Source organism: Trichosurus vulpecula, chromosome 1 (genome assembly GCF_011100635.1).
Source record: "Trichosurus vulpecula isolate mTriVul1 chromosome 1, mTriVul1.pri, whole genome shotgun sequence".
Classification (NCBI taxonomy): Eukaryota; Metazoa; Chordata; class Mammalia; order Diprotodontia; family Phalangeridae; genus Trichosurus; species Trichosurus vulpecula.
This window is the reverse complement of record NC_050573.1, coordinates 79,630,632-79,644,924: the sequence shown is the minus strand read 5'-3', so window position 1 is coordinate 79,644,924 and position 14,293 is coordinate 79,630,632. Positions and strand designations below refer to the sequence as shown.

Below are 14,293 nucleotides of genomic sequence, written 5' to 3'. Positions count from 1 at the left end.
AGGATGTTGTCTAAGTGGGGAATGTAATATCTGTCCCTAAGTAGCTCCTCCCGTAGGGGTGTGATCTGATAGAGTCTTCCCACCCAATCCCTCCCCAAGATCTCAGGGACAAAAATTTGACTGTCTCCCAAATGCCACCACTCCTTCCCCCCCTTTTTTTCTTTTGGCCGCTAAGGAATCATCCAAGGGTGAATAGGAGGGAGGAAGGGTGGCAGAGGGGAGGGGGTCTGAAACAAGAAGAAGTGGGGCAGCTTTGGAGAGGGATGCTGCCCAGGCAGTGGCATCAGCTGGGCAGTTGCCAATTGCTTCAGGGGAGTCGCCGAGTTGATGGCCCGGGCAGTAGATAAGAGAAACTTGAGAGGGGAGCCAAAGGAGTGGAGAAGAAAGCATCCTTAAGGTCCAAGACAGTGTACACAGTGTGGTTGGGTGGCAAGAGGCTGAGGAGGGTATAAGGATCTTGCACTGGCCAAAAGTCAGAAGTGCCAGGCTTTTTAACAGGAAACAGAGGGGTGTTCCAGGGGGACCGGCACGGGACAAGGATGCCAACCTCCTTGAGGCGGGAAATATGGAGAGCTACTGAGGAAAGAAAACGAATCCATCTGGAGGCTAGAAAAGCAGTTTCTGGGTCCTGGGGGAGGATCACTGGAGGAGAGAAAAGCAGAGAGCTATGCCCCTGCGGGCTTCAGAAGATATGGGATACTGATGAATAGAAACCGGAGAGGTCGTGGCTAGAAGCCAGGAGGGTTAGATTTGGCCCAAACCTCAGGGACCAGGGAAAAAGGTGGTCCAGGTGGGGGCTTTCAGAAGCTGACTCGGTAGGCTCATGAAGGAGGAACTCAGCAGGTGGGAAAGGGAGGGCATCAGGAGGGGAGGTCGGGACTAGGTCCAGGGAGGCTGACTCGCCATGGTCTTCAGGTATCACAATTTGACAATAATAGCAGTATCTGACAAATACCTTTTCTTTTTAAAACCTTTTACCTGGACCTCACAATCATATTTTAATTTTTAAAAGAATATTCTAAAATCCAATTATTAAAAATTAGTCCTACTGACTTTAAAAGCCAGGTTCAGAGGTCAGCTAGTTTCTGACTCCACTGTTCTCTTTCTTTCAGTAAAACGTCCACTTCCAGGCTTTTTACAACTTATTGTATAAATAGGGTTCCCAGAACTGCTGCTACAAAACCTGGAAGTTTATAACTTCTTAAATTAAACTTCTTTAAAAGACATGGTCATATAAAATGCCTTAACAGTTTTCTAATCCATTCATTATTTTAACAATACAATTGTCAGTCTAACAACACTTTGGAGAAATTGTTTCTCTAACAACATAGATGAACTTAGCAGTTATTACCAAGCAACATGAACTTAATTTTAGAGATACAACAATACCATAAACAGATGTAAACCTTTAGAATCATAACTAATTAATTACCAATCTGACTGGATGTATTTCTACCTTCATCTTATCACCATTTACATAAATTTCACAGCTGAGAAAATTAACATATGAAATATTAAACGTTTGTTTTTGCCAATCAATATACTAAATACTTTTACAATTAAGAATACTATTACAATTTGGAATCACCTGTTTAAAGTGACATACTGAACCAATATTCATTTTAAATTTAATAGAACCTACTCACAGATCTAGTCCAAAGGGTGGGTGGACATAATCCCTTCCATCTCTCTATAACTTCATCTATTGGGTTTTTAACTCAGCCTATCAAGCCTTTTACTCTAAGCTGCTTGCTCAGGATTTTTAATTTACTGATCTTCCACTTTTATCACAGTCTCTCTTTTCCTTTTCCCATAAACTTTAGTGACAAGCAGTAAAATGAATTCTAATTTATCTTAAGCATTAAATTAGGAATGACACATCTTCACTTTTCACTTTTCACTTCTTTTCTGGTTGGGTTCCATTACACAAAAACTTTTTCCCCTTTATGTAGGCAGAAAAAGGGTTAAAATACTTCTCTAGCAGTTTCCCCTTTGATCTAAGGGAAGAGTTAACCCTTCCTTATCTTTAAACTTTTTAGTGCAGAGAAGTTCAAAAGAACTTCTCCCATGTACCTTTAAGTTTTTCTCCTGAGTGGTTACCTTTAAGTCTTTCTGCTCAGATAACTCTGCCTTTTTTTTGAGCAGAGGTTATGCCAGAGCCCTGAGAACTCAGTCTTAACTCTTCTCAGGCTTTCTTTTCTCAATACCATGTTTTCTCCTATCTTCTACATAAATCAATCTCCCCCCACAACTTGACTTTAATTTGTGGGTATTTCTCCTTATGGTGTTAAACTTTAACCAGACTACGGACACATAGCCTGCTCTACTCCCTCTTCAGGAATGCCAGTGTGATAGAGAGGGGCAAGGGGGGAGTTTACTGCCCAATGCTGCAGCTGCTGACAGGCTACTCTTACTCATTCATGGACACACACATGCACAGGCACAAATAGACAGACAAAAAAACACAAACACAAAACAAAGACACACCCCGGGACAGATACCAGAAACCAGAATGGGCAGAGACCTAACATCTTAGCGCATGCCCAGGAGGTCGGTGCTTCTTCAGAAGGGAGGCCTGTCAGACTAATTAGGTCGGTCTCCCTGCCTCACTGACCGCTTAAGCTGCGTCTGCCCCTGAATCTCCACCAGAACTAGAAGGGAATTCCTACCAGAAACCAGAAAACATAAACCTGACTCAACTTACCCTCTGGGGCTCTGGAACATCTCAGAGATTGGTTCCCCTAGAAGTCTGGATCCACAAAAGTCGAATAGAGGGCAGGTTGGTGTCAGGGGGTGGGTTAGTTCTCCTCCCTCGTGAGCTCTTGGGGCTCTGGGACATTTGCCTTAAAAGCCAATTATTAATGTCTCAGAGGCCAGCTTCCCTAGAGATCGGGACGAGGAGACACCCACTACCTGAGGGCAAGACCCTACCTGGCCGAGGTGGGGGGGGGGGGGGGGGGGTGCCACAGGCCAACACCAAATCTCTCTGGGGCCACCAGAAATGTTGTGCCAAAAAAAGCAAGCAAGACCCAGATATAAATTTAGATGTGTATTTATTGAAGCCCGCATCTGCTCGAAGTAATTACTCAAATCAAAAAGAGAGAGAAAGAGAAAGAGTATTTAAAGGGAAAGAACACAATTAGATTTCCGTGGAGATGAGGACACAAACAGTAGGACAAGCTGAGGCAGGATTATTTCCGTGGAGAAGGGAACACAAACAGTGGGGTCCATGGGGATGGGAGTACAAACAGTGGGGTCCATGGAGATGGGAGTAAAAACAGTGGGGTGAACTGGGGCAAGAAGGAGAAACTGAAAAGGGTGGGGCAGGTCATAACACTTCCTTTCTCCTAGACCTCTTTCTTGCTTCATGTGCCTTAATTAATTCACAAAATGGCTTTGGTTATAGATGTCTTCTTTCATTCTTCTCCCGTCTTCTAGTACTTAATGACTCTGGCCTTCTCTAGAGGACACAGCATTCCTTTTCAATGCCAGATATCCTTTTCAATAGTGGTTGTACCTTTTCTCATATTACTCAATCTTGTTTGTACTTGGGAGGGAGTCAGAATACTACTCACTCCCGTTGCCACTTTCTACTGTTATAGGACACTCAATAATCTCCTCTTCGGAGTCTCATTCTATCCAAATACACAAATCAATCAGGTGGCAGTTACCTACTAGCCAGATCATTCTCCCTTCTTTCTCTATAAGTTCAGTATTTGGCTCACATTATTCATGTCAACTCCAACTCCTGACATACTAGGGCATATTACACATATGTTGATATTCCTTCAAATACTCTTGCCTCTCAGTTTCTCAGCCTTCTCAACTCCGATGATTTAGTCCTCCATGCCAACTCAGTGACAGAAAGGCAGAGATGGCAGTACCTTTGACCTTGCCATCACTCACAAATTTCCATTTCCATGATCAAGAATTCTGAAATTCCATGATCAAATCAGAGCTATCATACCATCTCTCTCTATACCTCAATCTTCCTCACTCCAAAGAACATCTTTCTCAGCTTAATCCTGTTCCTTGCCATTAGTTCCAGTCCTTCCTCCCCTTAGTACTTTTTCTATCAACTCTACCATAGCTTCATTTGCTTCCCCTCCTAATCTTGACTATTTTTAATTGGTTAAATATTATACTGTCTTCTGCTCTTTCATCCCTTTCCCTTGCCTTACTGGAGATCATAATTTAACAAACCCATCTCTAGATTAAAGCCACCATCTACCTCTTCAGTCCTTACTCATGTGCTGATGAACAGATCCAGAAGAAGTTATTAAAAATTATTGAATAAGTCCACTACAAAGTTATGCTATTTGTAGTGACCAAAAAGAGCTGCCAGCACAGGTTCTTTGATCTGCTTTTCTTAGGGAAGCAACTTTAAGGGGTTTACAATCTCACTTAAACATACATCTTCTCCAGCAGATGGCCATCACAGTCCTTCCCTCTCCTCCTCCTCTCTCTCCTCTACACTCTATCCTTTTGCTTATAAACATGCCCAGATATTCTTCATCTTTAAAAATGTGTTCAGAGGCAGAGGCAAGATGGCAGAGTAAAGGCAGAGTAAAAGCTCTCCCCCAACCCCCCAAATATCTTTAAATCATGAATCTAAGCAAATTCTAAAATTGGGACTAGAAATGAGAATGATGTAAGAAAATCATGGAAAATGAATTAACAGCTTGGTAAAGGAGACACATACAAAAAATGCTGAAGAAAATAACACCTTAAAAAACAAACTAGGCCAAATTGTAAAAAAGAGGTATAAAAAGCCAATGAGGAGAAGAATGCCTTAAAAAGCAGAACTGGTCAAATAGAAAAGGGGCAGAAAAATAATTCCTTAAAAATTAGAATGGATCAAATGGAAAGAAATAACTTTATGAGAAAGCAAGAAATAATAAAACAAAACCAAAAGAATGAAAAAAATAGAAGACAATGTGAAATATCTCATTGGAAAAACTGACCTGAGACATAGATGCAGGAGAGAAATTTAAAAATTTTGGACTACTTGAAAGTCATAATAATAATAAAAAAGAGCCTAAACACCATTTTTCAAGAAATTATCAAGGAAAATTGCCCTGATATTCTAGGACCAGAAGGTGAAACAGAAATCGAAAAAATCCACCAATCACCTCCTGCAAGAGATCCCAAAACAAAAACTCCCAGGAATATTATAGTTGAATTCCAGATCTCTCAGGTCAAGAAGAAAATACTGGAAGCAGCCAGAAGGAAGCAATTCAAGTATCATGGAGCCACAGTCAGGATAACACAAGATTTAGCAGCTTCTACATTAAAGGATCAGAAGGCTTGGAATACATCATTCCAGAAAGCAAAGGAGCTAGGATTACAAACAAGAATCATCTACCCAGCAAAACTGAATATGATCCTTCAGGGGAAAAAAGACATTCAAGGAAATAGAGGACTTTCAAGCATTCTTGATGAAAAGACCAGAGCTAAGTAGAAAATTTGACTTTCAAATACAAGAATCAGGAAAGACATAAAAAGGTAAAGCAGAAAGGGAAATCATAAGGGACTTAATGAGGTTAAACTATTTGCATTCCCACATGGGAAGACATACTTGTAACTCATAGGAACTTTCTCACTATTAGTCCAGATAGAAGGACTATGTATAGACAGAGGGCATAGATGTGAGTTGAATATGAAGGGATGATATCTAAAAATAAATGAAATTCAGCAGTGAGAGAGGAACATACTGAGAGAAAGGGAAAGGGAAAGGCAAAATGTGATAAAATATCTCACATAAAAGAGGTAATAAAAAGCTTTTACAGTGGAGGGGAAAAGGGGAGAGGTAAGTGAAGCTTGCTCATCAGAATTGGCTCAAAGAAAAAGATACACACTCATTGAAGGAAAACAGGAGATGAAGGGGATAAAAGAAAGGGGGTGGTAAAAGAAAAGGCAGATTTGGAGAGGGGTTAGTGAGAAAAATAATTCTTCTGAGGAGAGACAGGGTGAAAGGAGAGAGAGAATAGAACAAGTGTGGCAGGAACAGAATGGAGGGAAATACAGTTAGCAATAGTAACTGTGAAAAAAATTCTGAAGCAAAGTTCTTTGCAAAGCTCAGTTCTTTGCCTCATTTCTCAAACATATATAAAAATAAAAATGATTCTGCAACTGAAAAATGATCAAAATATGTGTTTTCAGATGAAGAAATCAAAGCTATCTATAACCACATGAAAAAATGCTTTAACTCATCACTGATTGGAGAAAGGTAAAGTAAAAATTCTGAGGCACTACCTCATACCTATTAGATTGGCTAATAGGACAAAAAAGGAAAATGATGGATGGTGGAGGGGATGTGGGAAAAATGAGACATTAATGCACTTAGTGGAGTTGTGAATTGATTCAACCATTCTATGGAGCAATTTGGAACTCTGTACAAAGGACTATAAAACCATGCATACCCTTTGACTTATCAATACCACTATTAGGTCTGTATCCCAAAAGATATAAAAAAACACCAAAAAAAGAAAAAGGACCTATATGTACAAAAATATTCATAGTACTCTTTTCTGGGGGCAAAGAATTGGAAATTGAGGGAATACTCATCATCTGGGGAATGGTTTAACAAATTGTAGTATGTGATTGTGATATAATACTATACTATTGTGCTATAAGAAATGGTGAGCAGGATGTTCTCAGAAAAACCTGGAGAGACTTACATGAGCTGATGCAAAGTGAAATACACTGTGTATAAAGTAACAGCAATATTGTAAGATGATCAGCTATGACTGACTTAGCTACACTCTCTTGGTTCTGACTAAGCACTCCTCAGTCTCCTTTGCTATGTCATGATTGGTGACCTACCTCCTAACTGTCAGTGTATGCTTGGGGACTCTTCTGAGCACCCTTCTCAGATCTCTCTCTACTTTCTCAATCTTTGTGACTTCATCAGCTCCCATGTATTTATTTTCTCTATACAGATGACTTGTATCTCTCTGTATTTCTCTGTTCTTTGTCTCTCTCTGTGACACTAAGACTGCATCACCAAGCAATCTTTTGCACATTTAAAACTTAAGTTCGTGTAAGCACCACAAATTTCATATGTTAAAAGCAGAACTCTTATCTTTCTCCACAAATCAATGCTTCTTCTGCACCTCTCTGTTCCTGTCAATAATACTACCATCACACAAGTTGGAGACTACAGAATAATCCTTGGCCCATTTCTCTCTCTCTCTCTCTCTCTCTCTCTCTCTCTCTCTCTCTCTGTCTCTCTCTCTCTCTCCACATATCACATATTCCAAACATCTCTTACATTAATCTCCTTCTCTGTTCATATGCATATGATCACACCTTTATATAGGCCTTTATCAACTTTTACTTGGATTATTATTGGAGCCTCCCAATTGGTCTCTGTATTTCATAGGTGTCCTCTCTCCAAATCATCCTTCACTCATCTAAAGCCCACATCTAAACATATCTACCTTCTATATATTAACAGTGGCTCCCTAGGTGTCACAGTGGATAAAGTGCTGGTCCTGGAATTCAGAAGATTCGTATTCCTTGCTTCAAATACAGTTTCAGATAATTACCAGCTGTGCGACACTGGGCAACTCATTTAACTGTTTGCCTCAGTTCCTCATCTGTAAAATGAGCAGGAGAATGAAATGGGAAACCACTCCAGTATCTCTCCCAAGAGATCCCCAAAATGTGGTCACAAAAAGTCAGACATGATGGAACAACAACAGCAATTTCCTCTTGGGTCAAATATCAACTCCTTTGTTTGATATTTAAAACCCTTTACAACCTGGCCCCACCTTTGGAGACTTATTATACGTGACTCCCCTTCAAATGCTCTAAGGTCCAGTCATCACTGTCTCTTACCATCTCCATGCCTTTGCATCGGCTGTCACCTTTGGCTGCAAAGCCCTGTCTTCTAAACTCTACCTTTTATAACCTCCAGTTTCCTTCAAGTCTCAGCACAATGCCATATGTCGTCCTTCCAGATCATGTCTCCCAGATGCTAATACTGCCTCTCCAAAATTATCTTGTATTTCTTGTGTTTAGGTTTATGAGGTGTGTACTGGCTCTCCTGATGGAAAGCAAGCTCTTTGAGGGTAAGGACTATTTCTGTTTTCTCTTTTCATCCCTAGAACAGAGCCTGACACACAATGGATACTTAATAAATGCTTTTTTCTTTGTTCAGTGATTGATTTATATATCCAATGTTCCTGCCAAACTGTACTAATCTTTGCTCTTCCTACTCATCCTGCCCTGTTCCTTTCTTAGTTTCACTACTGAGATGAGAATAGTCTCTAAGCTTCACCTACCTCTGTCTCAGTCCATTCTTCCTTCAAGGCCCATCTCAGGGGCCATCTCATTTTTGAAGCTTTCTTGACTTCTTCCCACAACCAGGTAAAAGTGGTTTCTCCCTCCTCAGATTTCTTGAAATTTGTTGCCTGGATATCCCTTTGTTCTTATCTCGCATTTGTATGCATGACTCACTCCCACTTTAACTGTCAGCTTCATGAAGGCAAGTCTTACCTTTCTTAATTCTTTCTCCAGCCCAGACCATAAAGCAAAGTACACAGCAGTATGTTAAAAATGCTCAGTGATTTAAAGTTTTTTTTTCAATTACTTTAAGGCATCATAACTAATCCTTATTCAGACTCCTACTTCTCCAACCTTATCCAGGACAGCAATTGGGACTGGACGGGAGGAAATAGTTGTATTTCTATATGGTCCAGAAGAAGTGGTACAATGTATGATGTCCTCAGGCTAAAGTCAAGAAGAGCTGAGTTCAAATCTGGCCTCAGACACTAAATAGCTGGGTAACCCTGGGCAAGTCACTTAATGCTGTTTGCCTCAAATCCTCATCTGTAAAATGAGCTGAAGAAGGAAATGGCACACTCCTCCAGTGTCTTTGCCAAGAAAACTCCAAACGGGGTCATGAAGGGTTGGACATGACCATAGTGACTGAACGACGACAACCACAACATGACACATGATTTGCACTTGGTAAATTCTTCACCCACATATGATGAAGGAATGGTGAAATAAAGCCATGAATTAGGAACATGGTGCAGGAAGGAAATTCATGGGGTTAGGTGACTACAAAGGGAGTTGGGAGGAGCAGGGTGCTAAGGCTGGGCATTTGGGGCTGAGTGACCTTGAAGGGCTTGGTGTTGGGGCATGAGTACTCCAGAACACGTGATCAAGGACTAGGCAAAAGTGATACTCCTAAGACTCAGGGTTGCAAAGTCTTGTCCCCTCCCGGACCAATCATGCCCGATTAACCAGACAGGAAGCCCTTTCCCCAGTTTCCTCTGATAATTACCTTTTGAAAACATAAAAAAACAACCAAGCAACACCGCCAAAACAACACAGCAAATAAGGAATATAAATAATCCTAGGTCCATAAACGGTAAGAAAGATTCTTCACCTAAAACACAATTACACATAAATATCAGAACCAGGGCTCTCATGAGAATCCATACAGCATCTTTTCTCCCCGTCTTCCCTCCCATGCTCCCATGTAGAGAACAAAGCCACAGATGTCGCCAGATTCTCAGCCCTTCCAGTTGTGGTTGTTCCCTGCCCCAACCTTTGTGCCCTATAGCAGACAATCTCTCACTTCTACCAACAGCATTACCATGTCCATATCCCCTTTCTGCATTGCCAGATTAGACCATGCCAGCTGGAGTTAGCACCCTTTGTTAGCTACAACATTAGGCTCCATTAATGAGGACAACATGGAGTACAAGTGGGATAATACGGGGCCAATTCTGTATACTTTTTGGATAGGTTTATACTGAGAAGATCTCAGAGATAAGAGGGAACTCACAGGCCAATCTTGTTCAACACACACTTAAATCAGAATCTCCTCTAAGACTCTCCCTACAAGTGATCATCCAGTCTTTGTGTAAAGACTCACAGGAATGGGTAGCTTACTACCTCCTACAGGGCCAATTTCCCTTTGCTATTGCTCTAATTGTTGAGAAGTTTTTCAATACATCGAGCCTAAATTTGCCCTTTTGCAACTGGTGTTCCAGAAGAAAGAGCTGCTGTGGACCTCTAGGTAGAATAGGGATTTGGGGCTGTTTGCTACCTTGAGACTGAGCAGACCCAGCTGTGCTATTGCTTCTGTCTCTGTAGGGTGCTTTCTTTCCTTCTTTTAGGTGAAGGAGTCTTGGAGATGGCTACAATCCTGTGAACTTCAAAAGATACTATCATGGTCTCTGGGGGCTAGAGCCTATGCAAAGATTTGCCAGAAGTCATACAGTGAAAAGTAAAGTCCCAAAGAACCAAAATGACCTGGGCCAGTTGTTAGATAGATGTGGACTCATCCATCCATAGGCTATTTTATATTTGGAAGTCAATTTGGTGGAAACAATGCTATGTAGTAACTGTCTTAAGTTTGATTCTACCCCCCCCCCAGGGACTGAGGTGGGACAGGGAAGATTGAATCCCAGGTGTTGGGAGGAAATATTTCTATTTATGTTCTTGCAGTATTTTTAAAAGCTAGTTGATATTAATTGCTTAAATGGAACTGGGGCACTAATCACCAGCAATTAACAGTGGGGAGAGCATAATGGGATGAGGACCCAAGCTGAAAACATTAGAAAAAGATGCCTTCACTGTTCCTCAATGGTACCCTCAAATCCTGAAGAGAGATGAAAGCAGTCTCACTCTAGAAGACTAAGGTGAGAGAATAGCTACATACAAAATGATCATACTTCTTGTGTGATCATAGATTTAGATATCAACTCTAACCTTCTAATTTTACAGATAAGGAAATTGAGGCAGATAAAAAATCCCTTATCCAGTAATATACAGCCAGTAAGTATTTGAGGTAGGACTTGAAATAAAGTTGTTTTTTTTTTTTGATTCTGGATACAGTTCCCTAACCACTACACCCTGAATCTTTGTCATTTATTAATAATGAAGAACAAGAAGGGACTTTAGAGACCAACTAGTCCAACTCCTACATTTTACAAAAGAGGGACTGAGGCCTGTAGAAATGAAATGACTAGTCTAAGCCCACTCACATACTAAATAGGAGAGTCAAGACTTGAATCTAAGTCCTTTGACAACAAATCCAGTGTCATGTTGCCACCTAAAATTGAAGTCATCCTAATGTGATTTGGATTCAAGCCAAGGGTGATTCTGTAACAACATAAAATGCAGTATCAAAACAGTCTTGATTCTCCTCACTGTACTCCCACTCCCTGCCCCTAACCCACCTTACCTTAGGGTTATCCTATGCCTCAGGTCTCTGGGACCAGAGTTTAGAGATTGTCCATATTTCTCAAGCCCCAAAGGGTTCCTAGCCCACATTAGTTTGAGAGGTACTATTCTTCATCATCCCCCATAGCTACCCATCAGGCAGTATTGTTCCAGTCTGTCTATATGTGCTTGATTGCTATGGCCTTGAGAAATAAGCCTAGGGAGGAGCATTTGTATAAAATATGTGTGTGGAGGAAGGGGAAAAAAAAGAAGTACAAAAATGATGTTCCTCTTCCTACAACCTCCCATTGCAGTTCCTTCCCTTTGTAGCTTTCTTTCTTTTTTTTCTCCCAATTTCCTTCTTTCCCTTCTCAGCAAATCTTCTTAAAGAGAATGTTTGGATTTTCTCTTTTTATGTGCTCTCCAAATCTTAGCAATGGCTATCATGCTCCTTTTGTCCCATGTCCCAAGGCTGTTGAGTCTGAAGTCTTTGGAATGGAAAGAATATGGAAATTCCCAGAGAAAAGCTGGCAAATAATCCAAGGGAATCCAAAGGAGGATGACCAGGATGGTGAATAGCTTTGAGATTATGCCATAAAACAAAACTGCTAAAGTTTAGCGATCTCATTCTTCCAGTTTGGTGATTATCATAGCCTGGAGAACAGAAGACTTAGCCAGTGCATGATAATTGTTTACAGGTTGGAAGAACTAGGACTTGGAAAATGAATTACACTTGTTCTGATTGTCCCTATGGGACTTGTAGTAAGGGTGAAAGCTGCAGAGAGGATGATTTAAGTTTGATGTCAGAAAAAACTACTTAATGTTGAAATTTATTCAGAAGTGGAAAGGGCTGCCTCCCTCAGGGAAGTAACATGCCTTCTCATTAGAAGTCTTTAAGTAAAGGCTGGAAGTTCTATTAAATTCAACAAGCATTCATTAATTATTTTTCATGTATAAGGCACCAGCTGAGGGGCAAAGAATACAACCCAAATGAAAATAGGGACCTGCTGGGCGTGTAGAGAGACATTTCTTGTTCACAGAGGTATTGGAGTAGATGGCCTTTGAGATCCCTTTCAACTAAGATATCCTGTGATTCCAGGAATCACAGAAATATGAAGGAAGTTCCCCCACCCCATACCACACCCATATATGCACACAAACATGCCCAGTCCAGGGCCCAGCTCTTTACCTAAGACCCTCAGCTCCATGCCAGCTTGCTTTTGGTTAAAATCAACTGAGATGAGACATGTGTAGTTTCCTGCATCCAAGAGTCTCACATCTCATATCTTCAGGGTGACATTTCCACTTGTGATAGCATCTCTCACCAGCTCCACCCTCCTTTGGGGGCCTGGTCTACCAAATTATCCTCTCCATCTTGATGGAGATGTACCATCTGAGTGGATTGCAACCACATCACTTCCATGTGCTGAGCACTCTGAGGTGGGGACAGGTAACATGATAACTCTGCCTCTTCCCCAAGTGAGGCCTGGATGGGTCCTGCAGGGCCAATCACTGAGAAGTCCCCTGTTCAATCAGGCAGAAAGAGGGGATAAGAGGTCAAAGAGGAGAACAGCAGAGCAGAAATAGGGTCAAATTTCAGTATGTAAAAGGGACAAAAGAAAGGAACCTTGAAATAGGATGGGGAGGGAAGAAGTATGGTGGGAGATTTCAGAGAGAGAGAAGTAAAGAAGAAGGGAATAGATTATGAGGATAATGAAAAAGCCCTAGCAGAGAGAGCATAGGGAAGTTAAGAAAATCCCAAGAAAGGAGTAGAAGAATATCAGGGGTATGACTTGGGAGAATGTGGAGGGTAGGACAGAATCTCTATACACTCAACTGTCAGCCTTCAAAGCACCTGTTCTAGGCCAGAAGAAACCAAATAAACAGAAGCAAATACTTACCTAAGGCCATTTTAGGCATCATGATGAGAAGGAAAAAGAAGGCTCCAAAAGGACTGAGAATTTCCATCACACCTGGGAGAGGACACAGGTAGGAGGAAGAGGGATTAGTGACTGTGGTAGGGAACTAAACATCAGAGGACAAACGATTATAATGGGGAAGTGGGTCGATATCTGAGACATTGACACAAGGGCTCAATGACTTTCTGTGACACAGGAGAACCATTGTATAGGAGGGACACAGGAGGACTATGATTGTGATAAGAATGTGGGTATTGGCTGTGATAAAAACAAAGGACACTAGTAGCTATGACAAGGACATGAAGGAGCTTTAATATAACAAAGATACCATACTGTGATTGTGACAAAGAGAGTGGTGGTGTTATCTATGAAAGAGATAGAAATGACCATATGAGTGCGGGGTGATGATCACTCACCTTGAAATTATACCAGATCTTTCTCTATGGAGGAAGGAGCCTGAGGACCGCTTAAGAATGCCCCTCCACTCCAACTTGTATGCATTCCTTCTGCCCCATGTACAAAGAGGTCCACTCATGCCAAGGAACATTTTAGGTAGATAGAAACTCAAGAATAGTGAAGGTATATAGGAAAGAAAAAAAATCAAGAAGGGAATTGTTCAGTCTGAGGCCCCCCTGGTTAACCAGATATGGGGGGAGGCTCCTGTGTCTCCAATCGCCATTTAGAAGGAAGGCAGGATGCTCTGCTGCTAGTTCTCTCTCATGATCGATCCACAGAGGGACTAAGGTGTCAAACGTGATGTTGGGAATAAAGGGAAGAATCTCCTCATGAACTCACCTAAATCTCAGATCACCCAGAACTGGCTCCACGTTATATCCTCTACTTCCAGGATTCTAGTAACATCTCCCATTGCCTATCTTTTCTGTGCATTTGGGGAAAGGCGATTGGTTGAGAGATCTATGAGCCCTTTGATCCTTGTCTATGTATACAGTAGCTTGATTTCTGATTGGGGAAAAATAGAAGAAATAGGCCAAGGAAAAGGAGAACAAAAGTGAGAAAAAAGAAGGCACAGATTTGAATGGTCACTAAGAGACCACTGAAGACACAAGTACAGGTGGAGGGGAGCAGCATGTTACTCAGTTCCCAATATTTACACCCCTAAGAAATTGCCAAGAGTGGTCATGTTGAAAGAAATCATTATCTCCATGGTTAACCTTAGATTTTATCTTACT

At 41.2% G+C, this 14,293-nt stretch overlaps 1 pseudogene; it reads right to left on the bottom strand.

Annotated features, from left to right (window-relative positions):
- Positions 1–307: 307 nt before the first annotated feature.
- On the bottom strand, positions 308–13,650 carry LOC118833578 (annotated as a pseudogene).
- Between the last annotated feature and the right edge of the window lie 643 nt (positions 13,651–14,293).